An 18,169-nucleotide genomic window follows, 5' to 3' on the forward strand; every position below is an offset into this window, starting at 1 on the left:
AGCAAAGCGAGGCTGCCATGGATAAGTAATAAAAATAGCTTCTCAATGGTCCTTGTGTCTGTCAGAGTCTCGCTCTGTGATCTTTCAGTCAAAACCATGAAAGCGGGAGGGGGAGGAGAGGCTGATTCGCTACTGTCCTTTTCTTGTGCGTGTGTTCCCAAGGCTGCCCAGCTCTGTCCTTCAAATCATCTCCACCAGTAAATCATTTAGCTCAACCTGTCACTCTCGGCCATTGTGAGGAGACAAAAGCTACCCATTTAACCCCAACCATGGCTGATTCACGCGGCAGGGAAGGCAGGCTCACAAAAGGAAGCTAGCAGGGAAGGTGGCAGTTGGGTTGGATTTCATGTAGTCTGGTGCTGGTTTTCCCTCTCTTTTTTTTTCTTTTTCTTTTTTTTCCCTCCCCCTCTGTTATTTTAAATTAGCAGCACCTCTCATACTGGGGTTGTTTTTTGAAGACCACATGTTTGTCAACAGAGCTGTTCTGCTTGAGTAATTTGACCCGAGCCTAGCTTCAAAGGTTTGAAAGGGCAAGAAACACACGTACCCATATCAGCATACATCTATTACCCCTTTCACCTGGACAGCTTTTTGGACTATTTTTGTTGCTTTAAAAAAAAAAGTGGAAACAAAACATCCAATTAGTCACAGGGAACCAGAGCTATTCCAGTCAACCTGCTATTTAGGGAAATCTGCACCGCAATTATCGGGTTCATTTCACCTGAAGTATTGCTCTAAACCGTCAGCTGAAACTCTGCTTCCTTGAATCATAACCTCTGCCCCAAGTCTGCACCTCAAATGGGCATCTCCTGTGTTACAACAGGTTGTTCTCTCTGCCAAGAAATCACTCTGCCCTGATATTTTAGAATTAAAAGTTAGTCCTTGGACATAGACATCAGCTGTTAAGTTTAAAACTTCTTTTCCATAAATGCCCTGGCTAAAGTTTAATCCTCATATAACACCTCCCACCCCCAAAACAACCAAAATCCTGAAAAACTAAACAGGCCATCGGAGAGCAACAAATTCACATGGTGCCGACAGTAAAATGAAATGCATAGAGAAACCAAGCAAGACTGCAGATAGTTTCACAATTTATTCCTTTCCCCCACCAAATTCCAGAATATCCCTAGTGAGCACAGAATCTGCCACAAAGCAAACTGTAATTTATATATAAAATACACCAGCAAATATCCACAGTTTTAATTTCTAATGATACTGTCGTTAATCCACAGGAGAATTCTTCAGTAATTACCAACCAAATGTAGTGCTATGTTTTAAGAACCAAGCACTGAAGCTGACAAAGACTCACAAGCACAAAATACACTACATCTGTGCTTCTGCAGGGATCTTCCCGATTTTTGTTATGCTTGTGAGATCCAAGAAATGACTATGTACTATACATTTTTGTAATCTTTTTAATGTGCCTTTTAACAACAAGCAGTTCAGGATGTGGTTATTGCTTAGTGTGTTAGACATGTTTACTCTCCTGTTGGGCATTTAAAATGCCTTAAGTCCTCCTTTCACTATGAATTGTGTGTCAAAATGTTGGTTTGGATATCAAATTCTCGTGTTACCCTGTCATTAGGAAGAGTCTTTGTCTGCCTGAGTCACTCTCTTGAGTCTTTTGTTTTGTTTTTTGTGTTCCCCTGACAGGTCTATCCTACACCTTTCTATAGCTAGCAGAGTAAAGCTGAGTTGGGAAAACATGTTTTGCATTAGCGAGTTTGCAGTCTCACTGTAAGCTTTCTCACAGATTCGTCTTCAATGAAGGGTGGAGGGGTGGGGGAGAAAACATGCTTTTCCCTGAGACTGCGGAGTATGTGAATTGCCTTCTCTTTCAACCTATGGGGCAGCCTTCACAAATTTCAGCACAAATGGAAGAAATATCTGGTTTCCCATTCCATCTGGATTCAGTTTCTTTCTTCCTCTTTGTATAGTTTCTTAGAGACATTATGGAGCTCACTGGAGGGGCTGCTTACACATGACTATGGCGGCACTGGGCACGCTGCCAGAATTTCACTCCAGGAGGCTGCAACAGGAATCTTTAATTAACTTGAACCAAAACACTGAATGGCAAAGAACAAAAGAGTGGGGGTGGAGAAGGAGAGAAGGAAGGGAGGGAGCAGAAAATAATGTTTCCCATACTAGAATCTCCATTTTTGGTCATGGTATGACATGATCATAATGTCGTCCCTTATATGTATTTACTAGAGCATAGGCAATAATTCCTAACTCCTGTCTTATTCAGTAAATTTTGCCTTTCTTTCTGCTCATGGAATTAATATCTGTGATTGCCCTTTGTACAACGTAGTGATCAGTATTCTCCTGACTCTTACATTAACGTATAGTTTGATTACATATATCCGCTATAATTTACAAGATTCTAAATGTGAGATGACTGAGTCTCCAGCATCTTGAACGTTGCAAAACTACACTGTAATACTGCACCAGTGCATACGAGTTCCAGGCATTGAACAAGATCCTACTCTGCTCGGCATAGTACCAATATGGTATGTCCCTGTTCTCAAAAGTTTACATTCTAAGCACAAGCAAGAATTAGATACAGACAGATGAATAACATAACTACTAACTGAAACAACATTATTCATTGTTGTGAAATGTTTTCAAAACAGAATGGATAACGTTTCACACTCATTTTGCAGAAATACACAAGATGCAAAGCAGTAGAAAATCGGGCCTGAAATACCTTTCTCACTTGAGCTCAAGGGAATGAGTTGAGTGGTTTCTTTGCTGTCCATTTCCTGGTTAAACATGTGTGCAGAATAATTACCTTAAATGCAAAACTAATGGTGATTTCATGCATATTCATTCAAGTGACTTTGTGATCGAGGCTCTGATACTGTTCTAGCTAATGAGGCTCAGTTGCTCAAATATTTGTGAAAACAAACATAGCAAGGACTTGTACATGCTCAACATGAACTTATTTACACATTCAAAGGAATATTCGAGTGTGAATTCATTTGCCAGTTGGTGGTTTGGAGTGTATTATGTTTGCATCTTCTGGCTTAATGACATCTTAAAAGAATCTAGTTTGTGCTGTCTCTGATGTGAACCAACCCATGGTAGCTGGGGACAAACAAGAGATTCACTTTAAAAGCACATTCCTGACCCTAATGCTGAAATGCTAATGCAGATGTACTCAAATTCCAAAGAATTACTTCATCCTCAGAAGCATATATAATTTTTCCTATCCTAAATTTCCAAAACAAATTCAATCAAAAAAGTATCCTTAATTTCCTGTTTTAAGCTGATGTTTGGTATTGCTGCCTAAACATTTATGGCAAAGAAGTCATATTTCACTGCTCTGTAAAGCAATAACGTACTTGCTGAGTATAGTGTGAAAACCTGACACAGAGACAAGCTCCAGAATCCCCTCAAAGCAGAAAGGTTTCCACAGAGGCCTGAGATTGTGCCTTCCTCAAGTCATGTTAGGAGTAGCCGCAGAAGAATTTAAGAATCTTTAAACTGAATGTGACATCTTTGATAAGACCCTGATCAGGTTTACAGAGATCAGGGGGCCTCGGGTAAAAGAATCACTGAATGTGCATTAGAGAGGTGTCTGGAATTTTTTTGCGGCTACCTTCATTGGAAGCCATAATACACATAGAGAGCAGATTAGGAGACATATCTATAATAGGTATCTCAAAAATTTTTATATAGATATTTATTTATAATTATATATATTTTTATATATATATGTATGCATGAGCTGTACGAGGAGTGCATTTAGAGTGACAATTCAGTTTATATAACAAAATTTCTATCTGCCAAAATACAAACTCTGCTCTGAGTTAGTCTAGTGTAACTACAAAATTAATCTATTTAATTCAACAGCATTCAATTAGATTCAATGGCATGAGAAGAAGAATTTATCTTCCGAGTTTTCTCTCTCTCTCTCTCTCTAAATATTATATATATTTGTGTGTGTATGTGTGTGTGCACACGTGCACACATGGATAGATACATAGACAGATAGATACATAGATAGATAGATATCTGCTACGTTACCAAAACACACTCAATGGGGAATTCAGCATGGTTATTGAAACCTGTGAAGAATGAGCATAATACAATAGTTGTTCTCCACCTAATCATTAGTATACTGGCTCATTCTGGATTACATGAATCTGTTACACTAGAATCTGTTTTAAACATTTAAAGATGTTACATATATCTACATGGAGGCAGCATTAGTTGTTTCTGGCCTTACTCTGGCCGATGGACTGATAGCAATATAAACCAACCTCTCACACAATATAGTCCAACTTAGAGGTTTCTCTGAAACCTTCTGTTGTTGTTAATTATTTTCCTAAAAAGTATCAAAATGAGTAAATGGTTTCAAATTCAAAGTGACAGCAGAATAAAACCTTTTGAAATCCCTAATCAGCATTCATTCCTCATGTAATTAATTCCACTGAAGACAGTAGAGATAGAGCTGAGGCAAAGTTAACTCACATTATTTTCATGTGACAAATAACCCGGATTCTTTTGTACTGGCTGATTTTTAACTGTGTCAAGTGCTCACAATTAGAAGTAAAATTATTGATGTGTATATTAGTGACGTTTCAGTACAAAGGTGAATATGGGCTATCCTGTTCCATTTTCTTTCATATCAACTTTCTGTTGGAATTTAGCAATTCCTTTTTCTAGTGAAATTGAGTTCATTTTGAGTGAGAAATGGCTATTAGAAATTCTGAATACATGTAGACCCAATAAAAATAAAGTTACCATCATTAGAAATGTAAAAGTCATAAAATCCCTCGAGTCAAAAGAGATCATTATGAGAAGGCTCACAGATGTTTTTTTCACTAGCTGACATATCCCCATGCTCAGTGAGCTTTCATTCCATGGGAGCTGCTCACTGGTGTGACAGTACTGCTTTCCAGTTTGCTCCATGATTACAATTCCCACTAGTTTCCAGGCATTCCTAAATAAGGCCCAACACTTCTCTGCATTAAGATTCTGCCTTACATCAGACTTCAGCAATTTTCACTTTAAAAAAAAATAAATGAGGAGGATATCTGAGAATTCTCTTAGAGCAGAATTTAAATTAAATCTCCTTATTAATGATGTATGGATTTCTTTCATTGTTTAGGAGGCCTGTGAGCGGCTGAAAGAAACAAGAAGGCTTTTACTAATGGGCACTAACAGCACCATTGTGCTTGCATGGAAGCTCTTGGCCATTCAGTGTCACAGGGTCAAAAACAATCCCAGCTCCCACACCAAAGTAGTCTGTAGAAGGCCACACAGACCTCACAACACTGAGTCTTTAGAACTTGGGTGGGTTTCTGTGAGTGATGTGTTAAGTTCAACATTGGGACGTTCAGAGGAAATTAATTTTTATTAAAGTTTACACTCATTCAAACTTTGCAAGTCCACTTTTGATTTTCTGAATTAGGTTGGAAAACTGATGGGAACAAGCTAAAGTGTGAATCAGAAATATTATGAGACAGGCTTCTTTTCTAATGCTTTTACTTCTGGTCGTCTGGCACATGTCTCTGTCAAGCACTGGGCATAGTCTTGCTGCCTTGCAAATAATAGTGATAGAAATGATAGAGGTATACAAAGCGGGGGGAGGGAGGAGAGGAACCAGGACGAGGAAAGGAATTTATTTGACTTCATGAACCTTATGAACCATTGTATTTAATTGCTAAGAAAATATTTGAGTCCCTTTTTAGCTGGTCCTCCTCCCCTTTTCCTGGCTTTTGCAATGTGTGACCTGGATGGATGCTTTAAGTTGCAGATACCAGTCAGAGAAGTCTCATGTACTTCAGAGGGAAACTAACTGCCTATTCCTGCATAACTACTAAATAAAGAGTAAATTCTGCATTTTGCTGCATATTATCAGGCACAGGTTAGAGATGTATATTGATTATACATATACAACCCCACGATATGTACAAGTTCTAAAGCATGAAATTGTTGTGCTGTTACGAAGCACATAATTTATAGTGATTTGTTGTGTCAGTGAAAAGAATTTGATAACCTGAAAGCCCCAAATGTTGCCAAAATACCAATATAGTAGAAAAACGTTTTTCTTTTCAAAAAAGTGTACTAGCCCATTCTCACTACCATCAGGGAAACACAATGAGATGGAAGAAATAAAAAGCTTTTCATGCACACAATACACATCAAAGTGCCTATTCCGAATGCATGTAGAGCACAGTGCTTTTTTTCTGAGGTTTACCTTCTCATTCATGAAGTTTTACTTCTCTCCTGGCTTCACAACTCCAGCAAGACTTTCTTTTCAGTCTTTACTATTACCCTATTGCAATTTTTACCACATGAGTTTGAGAGAGTATTTTTGTCTCCTGCATGTTCAGGGGTATTACTCTAAAACCAATTTTGTTTCAGTCTCACATCAGAACTGCGCAGGAGGCATTCGGAAGCATAGGGAGCAAAGTTGGTAACTGAGGACTTCTATTTTTGACTGATGTTTTAAAGTAAAGAATGTTTATCTTGTGTTTTGAGTGAAACTAATGGTAAACCACAGCAGATCTGTTACTGTATTGTACAATGATGTTCCTAGATTAGAAGCAAAATTTCTTTGTGAGGGGGCTAACAATACTGCAGGGGGCCATCTTGCTTCACTGAACTGGAACATCCAGTCTTTTGAGAGCACTCACACATTAGGTTGTAAGATTACTCTCACTATAGCAACCCTCTCCACTACAATCCTTTTTTGTTTTGTTTTTTTTTTTTAAAAAGAAGGCGCTTTATAAGTTAGCTCTGCCACTACCTATTATCTTCCCCAACACCTTCTATCCTTTCTCTTCCTAAACTTCCTCAACTATCCCAGCCAGTTTCAGTTCACTTTTATTCAATGTTCGGCTTCTGCACTTCAGTTTGTATATAGAGTTGTTTTTTTACAGAACTGAGCAAGGACAAGAACGTGGTGCTCCTTATCCTGCAATATCAGTAAAATGTCAAACTAGAAAATTCCGGGCTCCTTTTGGTCACTTTGATACTCAGTTTCTCTGAAAACTAGGCTTTGTCTCTACGACCCTCTAGCCAAGTGATGAGGCATTTGTGAATGAAAAGTGGATACTCTATGAAATGGTTTGAATCTCATATATCTGATGAAACTGCTGCACTATTGAAGGTGTCAGGGTAAAATTAATCAGCTGGTTGGTATCAGAGAAGAGAAAACCTGAAAATCAGTGAACAGCTGTCTCCCCAAATAAGAACACCATAAACAGTAGCATGACTGAAGTCTAGGAAGGAAAAAAAGGTAGATCTTCAAGAAGTTTTTGAAAGGCCATTTGAGCCTGACCAGACACAGGGAAACTTCAAGGCTCATGGATCCAGTACTTGTATCCAAATTCAGCTGCCTGCTGAGTGGGGAAGAGGAGCCTGATCTGTGATCTTGCATGAAGACTTATTTGCAGTTTGTTGGTGACCAGATCCATGAGGGCAATGATCGGTACCTGTCCAGAATATACCTGTTCCTGAATATTACTGATCCTTCAGTCTATAGAGATTCTTCAAAGGCAGGAAACAGGACAGAGAACACAATTTATATCTCTGTTTCTATTTTTGACACAGACTCAAACACACAAAAGATCTATAAGGACAAATTTATAGCAAAACACATTAGATACAGTATGAGAAAAACATAAGCTGGTTATTACAAAAGGTGAGCTCCACTATAAGTATCTAACACACAGTACAGCTTACCCAAATAAAGATTTATCTTTTCTCCAACCTTTTGACAGCTAGCTGGCAAGTAAAATCCTGTTCAAGAAACTGTGTCAAAAGAACAAGCCAGACATGTTGGGAGCAGTGTTTGTTTTAACTGAAATGTATGCTGCATGCCTAACCCAAGTACAGAAAGCAAACATCTAGATTATGCGATGCACCTAAGAAGAGGGTTTCTAGACCTCAATCACTGCAGGAAGGGAGGGTCATTATCTTAGCGATGAAGTCTGCTTTTGTCCCTGGAGAAATAAAAAAAATGAGCTAGCCAACTCCATATGAGCCGGGTTTAGGTTGCCGACCCTTGATCGGGTGTTGACAGAAGCTGGGAAAAGGAGGAGGAGGCTTTCTTGGCTTGAATATTATGTTCTGCCAAAGCTATTTTGAAACTAAGTTGGAAATTTCCTTGCAACACCATATGTGATAACAGAAGTGACCTTATAGACAAAATATTTAACTTGCTGCTTCAGGAACCCAGACGGCTGTTCATATAGCTCAGCATAAAAAGCAAAAGAAAGAAGACAGTGTATCACACTCTGCTGAGCTGCATAATGCTATGAAGACTCAAAAATATTTAATCATCCATCACCGATATACAGTATTACAGGCACTTGGATAAAACTTCTAGTGTTATTCTTCATTTCATTCTTCTTTTATGTGATCTTTTTACATGATCTTCCATCAAAGGACTGAAGCAATAGAGTTGGCCCTTTTAGCAAAAGCAATGCAGTCTGGTTTGGGGCCAGTACTATTAACCAAAAAGTGTCCTTTACAGCAATAATTTTTAAGTTGCCCTGCATTTTTATGTGCAGGGAGTATTTTCTTCACTACAGCTTTGTCTCGCTTCACATATTGATATGGCTCATCAGGAGATCGCTGTTTCTTTTCCATAAGAACAGTGCACTGAAATTAGATGGCTGGTGCAGCTGGCTCAGTAACTGGACTGCCCTCAACTAGCCCAGTCCAGTGTAGCAGGAGTGGGATGAGTATTTGTCACTTGCCAGAGGAGCTGCCATTGCACAGTCCAGCTCTCCGCCTTTCCCACCTATACGCTAGTTCCATCAGTCCCTGATACAGGCCACAGATTTCAAATTATAGTCGAGCTGGCAGTGGCAAATGCTTGTTGCTTCCATGTGAAGAACATTTTGGTGATCTCAAACCATTTCCTAAAATAGAAGCCACACAGCACAAAGTGATACCTAATTGGGCAGTCTAAGGGCAGAGTCTAGGATGCTTGTGACTGTACAGAGTGATTTCTCTAATAACCCTAGGGATAGTCCATGGCAGATGACACTACAACAATTGGAAAAGCAGCGTGAGAAAGCCTGGTGCCCTGCACCAGGGCCTGTTTGGTACTGGTTCTGTGGCTGAACAGAGGTGCCAGTGTCAATGTTACATTCAGAGAAAGAAATGTTAAAGCTCCAGTTAATAAAGGCTGCTGATGTCGGAGTCAGCTAACTTTGGTCAAGCAGTAAACTTGGAAGTCTTTTCCCCCGAGGGCTTCCTTTTTTGTCTCTAAAACAAAGAAAAGTGAAATGAAAACAAAAGTCCAGACTATATAGCAGAGCATGATGTGACTAAGCCAGCTGTTGCTCTGATACTGTTATTTTTGTAGCCCAGCCTATTCTGACAGAAGGAAAAGCCCAAGTCTGCCTATAGACCTGTTGCTTTTGATAGCTAGATAGGGCACTATACACTAGAATGATATTCTTTAGCCTTGTGAACCTACACATGCATGATAGGGAGTCTGAGCTGCCAACAATATATAGTGGTTGAAAAAACATTTACTATTTATTTACTTCTACTAGCAAAAAAGAATAGTGGGAGTAGTTTGACTAACTCCATTGTTCAGGTACTCATTCATTAGGTGCTTAGTTACTTTCAACACTTCCAAAAGTGCAGCAAGTTATTTACCAAAGATTCCAGCTTCAGCAAAGATGCCCTCCAGCCCTGTGAACTTACAGCTATTCATGCATTAGTGTTTTAATGAAAGCCAGGCAAATTTCTAACAGGGCTGGGTTGCGGTAGTGGTGGTGGGGGACGTTTATATTAAAATGCAATACAGCACCGAAGACAGTGATAGAGACTAAACAAGAGGAAAGTCTTCCCTCCCTGCACTCATTTAGCAAGCACATGGAAACAATTGTTGGCCCAGAGACACATATCCATAATTCCCATTGTGCCTCGAGAGCCAGCATACCAGCCCTGCACACCCTTACAGAGTGCTCCAAGTATTGGAATGCAAATCTGCACACCAAGCGTCAGGATTTGCGTAGCCAGTATTCTCACAATAAGCAACATTACCAATGGGAACAAGGCTCCCCAGACCTGGTCAGCAGCCATGGAGCTTGCAGGAGTTCATCAGCATAGGAAAGACTTGTTGTAAGTGAAGCAGCTCTCCTGTATTTAAAATAATTGATTTACCATTCATGTTTGATGAAGCCTGAGTTTAATCCAGTGTGTTAAAATAAGAAGATGCTTGTTGAAACAAGTAAGGGCAACACAAAAAATTCAATAACGTGTTGTTGACATTTTGGTAGAAATAAGTTTTTAAAAGTTCATGGATATTTCAAATAAAACTGTGTGTTACTTTCGACTAGGTCATAAAATGACCAAAGCCAAGAAGTTTCTTCTGTGAGCTGCATCAAGGAACTGAAGAAGGGTCAAAGCTGTGTGTTGTGCAGACATGTCAAGTTGCTTCTGTCCCAGTGTGCCAGACCGCCTGAGGTGACAAAAGCAAGCGGGTAGGTGACAGAGCCCGGGGAGGGAGGCAGTCATGCTCTGTACAGCCTTGCTCTTTCTCCATGCACGGATCACAGCAGGCAGCAGCTCTCCATCTCCATCCCCAATGGCATTCCCTCCCCACCATTTTCTGAGCCCACATCTTATATGTCATGACTGTATCGGCAGCTCACAGATCAGGCTGCCACACTGCCTGGGATTGTGGAAGGGAAGAAAGCCATAACGTCATAAGAGAAATGAGATGCAGGGTTAGCTGCCAGGGACTCAGTTACATGAATCAAAGCATAAAATGCCACAGGTCTCAATTCTAGTCTCTTTTGCCTAAGGCAAGCAAGACAGACTGTTTTATCATTTAGATAAAAATCAAACATTTAGAACATTTAGTAGACTGAGGTTAAATTGCTTTGGGGGCATGGAAGATTACTGTTTGGATTTGAAATGGCGTTCTGGAACATACTCTAATTTACATCCTCAGCACCAAAATGCATTGCTGCAGACCACGCTCGCTTAACTTCATTAAGTGAAGAGGACTGTGTGAAAATCAGCACTTTCACATTCAACAGGGTCTCTCGAACTGGGACTCTTTACTCACACTGGCAAGACAGGTGACACTTGGGACAACGTAGTAAAAATAACTACTGGAAACAGAAGATTCATACTCTGACCCAGACTCCCATGTGCTTATTTAAGGAAGAAAAAGAGATGTTATTACTGTGAATTTAGGCCTTTAGCTCTGCAGCTATTTTCTTGCTTTGGGATAAAGACAGAAGAATCACCAACAAAAGAGCTTTGCTAAATTCAGATTAATGACCGAAGTCGGTGCATAAGCTACACAGACCCACAGTGAAAGGTGTCAGTGGAGGACTGAAAATCTATTTTTCACAGAAACACAGAAAATAATTTCTAGACCAATAGAGAAATAATTGATTTGAGAACTACAATTCTACTTCCACTGCTACTTTTCATATCACACCCTTTCAAAAGAGAAATTAAAAACTGGAACAAATCAGTTAACACCATACATGTATATATATGTATATAATGAAATAGAATTTTAAAATGACCATACTGAACTAGGTGCATGTGGAAATATAAGAATATAAATACTGATGCTTTTTATCAGAAAACAACACAGGATATTAATAATATAAGGTTTTACCATCCTATCTGACAAAAGAAGAAACAGATGTCACAATGAACTCTTCTGGTAACTTTATAGCATGGAGACTGTTTTCATCAACTAGTAAGATGCAACCACTTAAAGCAAAAGCAGGGTGCAACTGCTTGATTTATCCCACATACACCCCTCTTTGCTGTTACTGTTGTTGCCTCACTATCTTGATCATAAATTGAAGTTGTTTATAACTTAGAGCTGGGAAGCACCATCAGCGATATAAGTTTTCTTGACACAGGGCTCTAAGGGATGGTTTTGCCACAACCTTCACAGCCCTCTCTTATAGATGTGGCACTATGATTTGAAAACAATAAAATAAAAAATGACTGTAGTAGAAACACTGTTGCATTTCAACAGGATCTGCAAAGTGAGACAGAACTAGGCTGGGAGTATTTTAGGGTTTTACTGTCAGATATGATTCCAGGACCAAAAAGTTCATGTTCTGAGCGTAAAGTTGTAGTCTTAGAAGAGTATGATTGCATGCACTTGAGTACACATAGTTGGGCTGTTTGTTCAGAAGCACCAAAACTCCAGCCTCTGTTAATGTGCTAGTGCCCTTACAAATGATCTAATGTACTTTCTACTGTTTACAAACAGAGCACATTGAACCAGCCAGGTTTAAGCCTGTGCGGAGAAACAGACTAGTAAACAATGTTGCTAAGATTGTGCTCCAGCATTTGTAGGAGAAGCTGAATGAAGAGTTACCAATTAAAGTCCTACTAATGATAATGCAGTTTGGTTACCTGCAATCAGAAAAAAGTCACAGTTCAGTTTTTGATTTCTTCTTCATTTCCAAGAGAAAATATTCTGCACCAGACCAATGAGCAGCGACTGCAGGTCTACTCTCAAAGCACACCTGTATGACAAAGGGAACGCCAGTCTTGGAACTGAGGGTTGTCCCCTCTGTCTCCCATATGCAGGCAGCACAGCTAATTTGCAGAGGGCATTAAGGGCACCAACACGGCCCTCTGATTCTTCTTCTCTGGCTCATGGACAAGCTCAAACTGAGCACAGTAATGCTACACCTGGCAGCAAGGATGTGGAACACCTCCCCTAGAAAGCACCGAGGTGTAAGGAATTGCTGCATTCCTTCCTCACCACAGTTTCCTTCCATAATTTTTTTGTGCCAAAGGTGTGAATGTTAACCAGCAGTTTCAGCTATATGTTTTTGTAACTTTCTAGGCCTCCTTTACCACCAAGTTCATTCAGAGATGACTGTTGAAATCTCTGCTGTCACTACACTTCCAAGGTGTTATGTCTTCTCTAGGCTCAGTCTTGATGCCTGTGTAGACTGCAAGTCATGCCGAAGGTATTTTGAGTCATTGTTTATTTTACCAGCTATCACAACCTTTTAAGGAGCAAGATGGGTTAAATAATGTAGCAAGCTACTAGCAAGTCTTTTCCTCTCCCCAACCCCCAATCTGCAGAATAGTGATCATTGAACCACACTGCAAATTAACTGTAATAAAAAGGGGGGGGGGGGAGAGAAGCAAAATATAAAAAAGCAACTCTGAGCTTCAGAGTATCTCAACAAAAGAGTATTGTCCTGTGAGGAAAGAAAACACAAACATGTTTTTAAGGGGTTAAATAAATATTTTCTAGATGAATATTAGGTATCCATTAATGTCTGTCTGTTTAGTCCACCCTAATATCCATCCTTCAGTTATCCTGTTACCAAAATGAGAGACAAAGGGCAAGAGAGAGAGACTTTCCCTTTAATTTGCTTTGCACTCTGATGGTTGAAGACAAGAAAAAAACCTTTCTGGCTCTTTTGAATGAATGGTCAAAGGTACCTTTGCGGCTCCTTCACAGGGTGAACTAATCTGTGACAACTGTAGCTAATCTGATAAGAAGGCCCGCATGTGTGCTAATGTGCTAATATGAGGGGATTCAGAGCAGTCAGCCGTCGGGAAAAACCACTGCTTCCTAAATGGACCCTCATATGCAATAGCCCTGGCAACATATGCGCATTTTAACACCCGCTTAACAGGGAGACAATGCGGTGGCCTTTGTTGTGCAACACAGAGGAGCGATTCTCATGGTGGGAATTTCTGCCTCACAGGCGACATTCTTTCAGATGTGATGCAAGGGGCTGGTGGCCTGGACACGGCCCGGGCCTGGGGCTGCAAGGACTGCACGGCTTGGCAGAAAGGTTACGTGTACGTGTGCAACATGAAAGCCCCTCCACTTATTCCTTCACTGCGAGGCTGAAAACCTGGGTAATCCCTGCATGTGTGTGCGGGAGGGAAGGAGGGAGAGAAAGAGGCAGAGAAAGGGAGGAAGGAGGGAGGAATTGACTTAAACGTGTTGTACCAGGTCTCTAGTCGGGATAAAATCAGCTTGTAGACTACGGTGCTTTATCTAACAGAGATTTAATCAGGTTGACACCACTTTGTAATGTTGTGCTGTGCTTTATTTTGTATATTGACCTTGGTGGAGAATTCTTAAGTGCTCCACTGGAAAGACTAAGTAACATCTTCTCGCCGCCTTGATTGCTTTTCCTCACCCTCAGGAAAATTTATCTGAGAGAGGATAGGCACCTTACTTTTACTATAGGCCATGCAATAGGGAAGAAGACTTCATGGACGTTGAAACTTGAAACTTCAAGAGATGGGCTGTCAAGAGAGTTCAACATTGGTAATGGTTGCGGTGCCTCTTCTGGACACAAATGTGCCCTGCAGACTGCTGTGGACCCTGGTCAAGTTCCCCACATTCCTTTGTTCTGAGGTGTCCCACAGCCTAATGCAAAATGGATATAGAAGTGTAAGCCAATACATACCTGGAGACAAAGTCTACTCACCTAGGAGAAAAGTTTACTAACTGCCTCTTGTGAGTGGGGAACAAAAATTTTCAGTTGTGCCTTTGTCCATTTGGTGCCCAGCACCTTTCCAGTATGGTTGGTGTCAGAACAGCACAGTTACCATGAGCTTGACAAAGACACACGGACAACGGGCACAAACTGAAATACAGAAAATTCCATTTAAACATAAGGAAAATACTTTTTTTACTGTGAGGGTGACCAAACACTGGAGCAGGTTGCCCAGGGAGGTTGTGGAGTCTCCTCCACTCAAAACCCAGCTGGACACTGTCCTGGGCAAGCAGCTCTAGCTGACCCTGCCTGAGCAAGGGGTTGGATGAGGTGATCTGCAGAGGCTTCTTCCAACCTCAGCCATTCTGTCATTCTGTCACTCCAAGAGCTCAGTGTATTCCCCACCCACAAGTCTCATCCATAGTTATTTCATTTGACTGACAGCACAATGACAATAGCAAAGGGAAAGCAACACTAATATTAGCTCTTTTGTCTCAAACAATATTCCTTTTACCATAAGAGAAAATAAAACTCAGGGAACATCTAAGCTGCAAATACGGCCTCAGAAAAGTGTTCATCCAGAGCACTTCAGATCCAGAGCACTTTGGTCCAAAACACAGACTAGACTTAGCCGAGTCTTCCCATAAGACCACGACCCTGGTTTTACAGCTGCACACTTTTTAGCCTTCTTCCATTTAAAACATACTCCCACAGAGCCGTAGCAGAGCCCACAAAAGCAGTGGGATTCATCAAATACTGAGTAGTGTCTGGGCTACCCATAAAACAGTATTATTCTAGCTACTGAAGACCTGTTCGATTTTTCTCAGCTCTCTGAAAGTATTGGTGAGCAAGAATAATTGTTGTAAATGTTTCTAAATATGTAAATGGAGAAATCTTATTTATTCCTTTCCACTTTGTTGCATTCAGGGATAGCATTTTATGTTTGAGTTTTGAATGCATAACAATTGACCCCTACTGAATAGTGACGACATTTCCTCTCAGAGGAAGTCCTGAGGGAAGGAAGGTCCCGCATAAACAAACTTCCACTCAGTACAATAGAGTAGCCCATAAATGTGGCCATTTTTTCAGGGCATGGGTGAGGCTGACACTCTCTTCCTGCTCATGCAGTCCAGGGCTTATCGCAGTCCCGTTTCCCTGTAATTTAAATGTTTGCATAGCTTCTAGTTCATTTGTATTTTTCCCCACACAGTGCAGATGTATCCCATTTTCCTGTTGCTGTGGAACACAGCCACAATTTCCAACAGTGTTACATAAATGACCATCTGTGGTAAAAAAAAATGCTGATGCGCAAGATTGCAGTGTGAGAATTTTAGCTAGCTAGCAAAATTTATGCTATTAATACTTTTGACACTTCCTGACAATAAAGGCAAAATGCAGTGTTCCCTCTGTTTTAGCATACTGTAGATATATGACAGACAGCCACTGTGCTGCGTGCAGGGAAGAATCTCCAGGGAAAAGTTAAATAAAACCAATGCCTAATTTTCCTTAAGCTTTTCAGGAGAGTAAAGGCAGACTAAACTAATTAAAAGTTATTATATTGATCATGAGAGCGGTATCTAATGGAAATAAAGAAGAATACTAAGATTTCATCAGCATATTTTTGGTATCTTTGCATTTGCTGATTCCCAGAATCAGCAGTGCTGGAAACACTGAAACCATTGCACAGATCTCTGCGACTGGCATGACAGTTGTCGTAGTAGATGATGGCAGTAGTAAATTGCCAGTGCTTGTGTGGATGGGGATAAGAGGAAATTAAGATCTTGTCAGTGACTTTCACAAGGACTTGGTGCCATTCCAAGTGCTAGGAGGGCACAAAGGCTGGTTTTTTTCTGATCACCCCAAGACTGACACTTGCTGCCTCATCCTCTTCAAAATACTGCTGTAGCAATCTTTCCTTTTCCCTGCCTCTGACTCCTCATCCTGTGGTCACTCATCTCTCACAATAAGTTTCTTCTTTTCTTAGACGTCACCTTGCCCAAATAGTCCTGGCTACCTGCTGGTTCCACATCAGATTTCACTTTCCCCCTTCCCAATCACCTTCTTGATTTCTTTAAGTTCTCCTAGTTCAGTTCAAGGTCCCCCTCAATCCAATTTGCTATTCTGGAACCTAAAAGGCACAGTGACAAAAATTAAACCTTTCCAGGATGTCTGATTAAGAGTGAAACAGTATGTGTTTTCTTAGGTTTTTTTTCTTCCTTTTTTAGCAAACGTTGAACTATTATATTTGAAATTTGCAGCAAAAAAAGTGCAGGCAGACATACATCATGTAAAATTTTATTCCAAATGGGTAAAGTTTGTGAAGCTTATACACCAGAATCAAATAGGTTTGGGCAACCTTAATAACTTGTGCCGATAGGCATGCACAGTTATATATACACACATGGTCTTCTGATAATCATGCCTGAAGTGCACTCACAAAATAAGCATATTCATGCACCAACAAGCAAATGTGTGTACAAAACAGAACTATGAATATTGCATGTATCTGCATGTGCCGTGGCGTCGGCTGTCTCAAACTTGCACTTTGCACATATGCTTATTATTCTGCTCTCACAAAACACTTTGAAAGTATTTGTGCTCATTCAAATGTAACTTCTGAGTCTTTTTAGCTGTAGCACTTGAGGACCTATTGAACAGTTTTCAAAACTCTGATAGAAAATTATTCTATTGTTACTTTCTACAGATGATTTCTATGAATTACAGAATGTGATTTGTTCATTCATAAATAGCAGCAATGGGCAGACATGTCCATTAATAATAGATTAATAGTAATAATTAATAATGAGACAAACAGTACAAGGAGGAGAGCAATTTGCTGTAACATCCAGATCTAGAGAAAATGAATAAAAACAATGAGGTTTTCTTTACCTGGGAGATTCAAATTTCATTTCATTTGAATTTCTTTCTCTTTTCTCTAATATTTTTCCTGTAGACAAGAAACTTTTGGTTTGTGGTCCAAAGAAAAGAATGTGAATGAAAAGTAAGTAATTCACACAAACACATATGCTCACACACAAAACCCAAGAATTCTGAGTTTCTCAAAACTTTAGGCACATCTCCTCTTTGCCAAGTTAGGCCAGATTTCCTTCTAATTTTACAGAAGTGATTACACAAGTCTCTCTAGTTTTCTCAGTAGCCACTGTGAACTGCTTGTTATAACCTTAAGAGATCCTGAGAAATCAAGGCACCTACAAAACCTCTGCTTTGGGACTGAGTAAAATCAAACATCCTCAGTGTGCAGTTCTGGGAAAACAATGAATATAAATGTCACATTCAGCCATTCACTTCTAGTTCAGAATACATGTTTTTCTGCCAAAGGACTATACACGGTATATAATCCTTAGCTCCTTCAGGATTTTAATCTGCCATGAAGCATATGGTAAAAAAGGTAAGTGTTCTGTAGAATCATTAACTTGCCTAAAGCAATGTGGATGTTCTTTATTTCTTTCTTGAAAGACAAAGAGCATCTGAAAGTAGTTAACAGCCCAAACCCTATAGTTTGCTGAGGCAGCAAAAAATGAACCTGGAAATGTCCCTGCAGGGCTGAGTTTTATGTTAATTAGTCAATTCCCAGGGCAGTGCTTGTATTGACAAGAGTATGTTATTGTTCTGCTTCCTCAGTTAGTACCAGGAATGTAAGAGCACAACATATAAATACATTTATTTATCAGCACCAAAAACATCAGGGGGATTGTGTTATATCAAAG

Source organism: Aptenodytes forsteri, unplaced genomic scaffold (genome assembly GCF_000699145.1).
Source record: "Aptenodytes forsteri isolate BGI_AS27 unplaced genomic scaffold, ASM69914v1 Scaffold195, whole genome shotgun sequence".
Taxonomy (NCBI): domain Eukaryota; kingdom Metazoa; phylum Chordata; class Aves; order Sphenisciformes; family Spheniscidae; genus Aptenodytes; species Aptenodytes forsteri.